The sequence below is a fragment of the Sciurus carolinensis genome, assembly GCF_902686445.1.
Source record: "Sciurus carolinensis chromosome 19 unlocalized genomic scaffold, mSciCar1.2 SUPER_34, whole genome shotgun sequence".
Lineage (NCBI taxonomy): Eukaryota > Metazoa > Chordata > Mammalia > Rodentia > Sciuridae > Sciurus > Sciurus carolinensis.
Window position 1 is genome coordinate 5,328,553 of NW_025920112.1, and position 5,814 is coordinate 5,334,366.

At 38.0% G+C, this 5,814-nt stretch overlaps 1 pseudogene; it reads right to left on the reverse strand.

Annotated features, from left to right (window-relative positions):
- Positions 1-489: 489 nt before the first annotated feature.
- Positions 490-1,412, reverse strand: LOC124973520 (growth arrest-specific protein 7-like; annotated as a pseudogene).
- Positions 1,413-5,814: the final 4,402 nt, after the last annotated feature.

The window sequence follows — 5,814 nt, forward strand, 5'->3', positions numbered from 1 at the left end:
CTTCAAGAATGCAATGAGAAAAATGAATACTATAAAGTATTCTAGGTGCAGATGGAGTTGATGGCGCCTTCTATGAATGATTCCGATTCTGACATTGGCTTGGAGGCATAGGTAGCCCTCCCCTGATCTGTCAAAGTCCCTAAGAAGATAAAGTGACCATTTGAAGGATGGACCTTGGGGCATCCAAGGGCATAAATGTGTGAGGGCCACCCCTATGGAACTCAGTAGGGACCACAAATTTCCAGACACAGTTTGTTCTCAGAGAAACAGCCATGGCATGGAGTTTGAGAGACTTCAGTCATGAAGACAAGAGCAGGGTTGCAGGTCTTTCTTTTTGGCCTTGGAATATTTGGGAATGCTCATGTGAGCCTTCCAGGTAAACCTTCTGGAATCACCTGCTCTCTCCTCAGTGGACAGGAGCGTGGGTGGGAGCACATTTCACCAAGCAGTAGACACCATCTCCTCTCTGTGGGACACTCTGACACTCTGCTACTCTCCTGGCAGGACCCTTGGGGAGACACAGGCATATATATATCTCAATATCTCACTGTCCACAAGGTGAATATTGCCCATTTTGTGCTCTCTGAACCACAACTCTCTGTGTTTGGCCAGGTTCACTTTTCAAAACAGTTTTCCAAGCAGTTTTCAAAGCAGGCTCAACTCTGCTTTGGTTGAACATGTTCATCTTGTGTTGTAGCTATGTGTACTGGTACAAATGTTGCCAGATAATCTTCACCCTCTCTACTTCAAACCACTCCAGCTCTTGGTGGTCACCATCTCTTCAAACCACTTGAACTGGGCCTGCTTGTAGAGGTCCACACAGAACAGGAGGTCATCACCAGTCTGTGTGGGCTTCTGCTGTGCATGTCCTCCTCCTTCTTGTTGCTCAGCTTGATCTCCAGCTGCTGGGTCTTCATCTCCAGGTCTCTCTGCCACACTGCGAGGGCTTTCTGGGCCCTCTCCACAAATACATAGCATCTGGCGAGTTGCTTGTGGAGGTCAGAGGTATGGTGGTCACACTTTTTCATGTCTTTCTTGAAGTTCTCATGAAAGTTTATTAGGGGTTTTTCTACCTTCTTGTGAAGGTTGGTGGAGAACTTGAGATGAACTTCTTCTTCATCTGCCAGGCTCTTCTTCACCTGAACCCATGCTTTACCCAGGGAGCCTTCCTCCTGTGCTGTCAAAGAATTCTGAGAGAGTTTATCCAAATTCTTTGCATACACTTCTTCAATCTTTATCCTCTCTCAGACAAACTAAGACATTTCTTAACTGCATTTGTTCACCTTTCAGTTGCTTATGGAGCATCAATTGAAACCCAGCCTTAGTGCCATTGCCTGAGAGTTTTTCTTATCAGCCCAGAAGTAGTCACAGTAGCTCCACTCCATTGGATTTAGCAACTGCTTTCCAGGCATTGTGTCTGGGCAAGGAAACATTACACAATTATCATCTTCTCTGTGTGGTCAGATTAATTTTTAAGTTTTATATTTTGTCTTCATTGCCTGAGGCTCTGTCTTACAAATAGTGTCCTTGTTGGTGCTACTTTCCATTGAATTTTATTTTGGCTTATTGATTCCTTCATTTCAAAGATTTCTTTTCAGGATCTTCATCTCTTTATTTAAGTTATCTTCCATCTCCTGAAACATAGCTCTGATTTCACTCTTTATATTCTCCTTAAAGTCGTGGAGAGTTTTTACTAAGTAAATTCTGAACTCCTCTTACATTTCTTCTACTGTTCTGTCAATAGAGTCTATAATTGGAGCATCCTGGTTTGTTTGAGTGCTTTATTCCCTCTCTTTTTCTTTTTTTTTTTCCATTTTGTTTGTGTGTCTTCCCGTCTAGCCATAGGGATCTGAAGCAGTACAGTTTCTATCCTGTAGAATTAGAGTATCCCTGAAGGTTTCCAGTACCTCACAAATCTGGGTTTCAGTTTCCATAGGCTCTGACACTCTGCAGTCCCAAGATGGCTCTTGGATTGCAAGCATTGCTCTTCTTTGCAACCCATTTCCCCTTCCTGATCTTTGCTTCCTGAAAGTCACATGCTGAAAAACTTCCCTCTGCTGTGTCCTTCTTCAGTGTACCCACACCATGGGCACAAATCCATGAAACTGGCCAATGACAGAATAAAACTATGAACTCATGAGTCAAAATAATTTTTTCTTCATCTGAGTTGTTTATGGACATAATTATTAAACATAATCATACAGAGTTTTAATTGTATACCAGAGAAGTCAAAGTTGGTAAAATATATGAAACCAATATATCAGTCTTATTATATTAACAGTATGAAGAAAAATATGTGCAAAAATGAATGTGTAGAGGAATATGTTTCCAGCATATACATATAATGAATAGTCATTCATTCTTAAGGAATGAAATAATAACACAAGCTACCAGGTGGATTAGTAGTGAAAACATTAGGCTTAGTTAAACCAGAATAAGGATCACATAATGAATGATTTTATTTATATAAAATTTAACAAATATTGAATTCAGATAACCAAAATACATACTCATTTCCAGTGACTGTAATTAGGAATAATACGGACAAAGTGTGCAATTGATTAGATGGTTCATCTGAAGTAATGGAGCTGTTTAGGAACAAGATGTAGTTTGAAGTTATACAATTTTGAAAATATGGTAAATAACACTGAATTGATATCATTAACTCTTACAAAGATTAATTTTATATCATGTGAATTCCATCTGAATGATAAAAAATTTTGCCACTGAACTACAGAGAGTGTTAGAGGATTCTCACTTACAGCTTGATGAGTGACTGAGAGTTTCCATCTCCATGTGTGAGCACCATCAGTCTATCCACAGAGTCATTAGTTTCTCAGTTACAATTTAGGGCAATGTATAGCACAGGTGTTCCCTCTGTGTTTTCCATTGCCCATGCTGGCACATGGTCAGGTCCTCTCTCCTAGGCTCTGGAGGTTCTGCTGCCTGGTGCTGTGCTCAGACCTCCTGCTGTCTCTGCAGGCTGATCTCTAAGATCCTGGGCTCCTACTCCACTGGCAAAGCACCAGGTTAATGTAAAACAGAGGTCACTGAGCTCCCTACATTCCACATGGCACTGTGCTGGCAGGACAGATCCACCGTGGTGCAGACACAATTGATGGGAGAAGCCAAGGAGAGACTCTGTTCTACTACCACTTGGAGATTGGACAACACTCAGGAGTGATTACTTGGCAGTTAGAGTTCAAACACATCTGAGCCTCATTTTTATTTTTCTCAGCCAATTGCAATCTCATCCAAGGGTCAGATAGCCCAGGAAAAAAAGAATGGTTAATTCTGTGAAGAACACAGCAAGTACAGAGAATCCTTAAAACTGCATATGCCATTTTCTATGATTTCCAAGTTTGCAATAGGAACAGAAAGACCTTGGGGGATGTCTGCAGGGTTCATGCAGATAAAGTGTGTGAGTTCCTCAGGTGGCTTCTGGTTGGTTTAAAATTCTTTTCTTTAACTTACTCTTACATATAGTATACTTAGAAAATTCACAGAATAGTCTACACATAAATTCCAGAGAAGACAAATAAATACATTCATTTTAAAGCAAAAAGTATAACATGGAAAATTCATGATAGAAATTAGTTAGGTAAATACCAAAGTATTTATATAAATAATATTCCTTAAAATGTATCAGTTACTGTAGGAAAAAAATTCAACATTGCATACAATTTTCATTAAAGTATTTTGAATTCATCCACCTCATCACGTTGTATTGATAAAAATTATGTTTTATTTTTCAACTAATTTTACATTTTTTGCTACCAATATATGAGGTGTGACTATGAGAAAGTCTCTGTCCAGTGGTAACCACACAAAAAATAAAATTCTAAAAATCTGGAAGCATAATATGAATTTCAGAAACTATAAATATCACCTTAATATTTGTCAAAGATTTATTAATAGTAGTAATTAATAATTTTAAAATAAAAAACCGTAATAATAAAATGATTGTTCCCTGCACCTTGCAACCCAAATTATCCTTTGCAGTTTTTAAATGACCTATTTATCATTTGTTTCCTTATTTTTAGCACTGTCTGAAGCAATACCAGTGAGACCAGTTTTCCCCACTTTTAGAGGAAACTCTTGGGCATTCACTCTTCATGTTCCTGGCATTAAGACCTGATTGCCTCTCTTCAAAAGAATTTCCCTGACTTTCAATTCCACCTTCTATTTTATTTTCTCTTTATTTAATTGTTTGTAGAAGGGAATTATTGGATAGACATTTATCTGCACTTTAATAATAATAATGTTCTGAATAACACTAAAATTATTGTGCAACAGATTATCTAAAATAAAGCATGTTTGATTTTTTTAAATCTGTCTTCCTGATGAAACGATGTTTGAAGCCTACTGAGATTGACTGAGGCTGTCTGTAGAAATTAGGGGGTAGTTCCTATTATTGTTTTTCCCATGCTACACATGAGGATGTATCAGTGCTCCATGATCCCAGATATTCTCTGACACTAAAGAAAGAAGAGACAAAGTCAAATTCAGAAAATTTCTAAAACTACAGTTAAATCACATAAATAACAACAACAACAACAAAATTAAGTTCATATAACTCAAACTACTTAGTGGGGAATGCACTAAGTTCTGTTGGAGAAAAGAACACAAAGTAGAATATATATTGTTCAACATGAAGGAAATGGCTCCATGAGTCAATTCACCACCTGGATTTTAAACACATGTTTGGCTTTTCCATCACAGATTTCATACACAAAGAAGAAAAGAAGAAAAAAAACCTCTCCTATAGTCCTGCAATTCGCAGCAAAGGAGAGAAGCATGACCCATGTTCATATTAATTCATAACAACACTCATCACCATCTGATTTTTTGTATTTATTTGCATTTTCCTATAGTCTATTATCATATTTTCCCTCGAGAGTAATAAAATTACGTAAAATTCCAATAATTTTCTTGTTTCCCTAAACCCAGCCTCTGGAATAGCTTGGCCATATTTGTGTCATCAGTAATGTTTTCTGATCAATTACTGTTTTATATCTTACCCTGCAAAGGCATGGGGGGAAGAGTAGCCTCTTTTATTATTTCAAGAGTGTATATTGTATCTGTTACAGAACAGAAGAAAGCCCAAAGCCTATTGGGGGGCTATCCATTTGAAAATTAATAGAATAAAGTCATTCCACATTAGTAGTCAATAATGTTACAATATCTGAAGAAAGTCAGGTAATTGCTACTAAACATGTAAAATGATGAATATCACATGGTCAAAAATTCAAAGATGTGCACCAGTGTTGTGGGGATGATAAACACACATATTAGCTGCAATTTAGTATCATATGTCAATATTTAAACAAAATACAAAAGTGGAAGAAAGAATTAGAAATTACAATTAAGTTTTCAGAGGAGAAGTGCATTTGAGCCACCTCTCAGGTCCAGTGCATTCTCATCATTTGTCTAGTAGAAAAAGGCATGTCTGTAAGCTCTGAAGAGGAGGTCACTCAGGAGTGAGCTTCAGGTTTGTGTCAGGGATGGGGACCAGACACAGATGACAGGCAGACTGGATGTCAACCCTTGAACTTCAACATGAGTGTGAAATTAAAAGCAACTTGCCTGAGTATGGCCACCAACCCCAGCCATTTCCAGAGGAACCCAGAGAGACTAAAGTAGAAGATCACTCTTCAAAGATAGGGTGTGATTAACATGGCAAGGTCCAGAGGAGACCCTGGTTTGCAGAGAGCAGAGGAAATGATGATGGTTATGAGGGATTGAGGTGGTCTGAGCTGCTTTGTAAGAGTTGCAATTATGAACAAAATCTTACTTTTATGATATAGAGTCAAA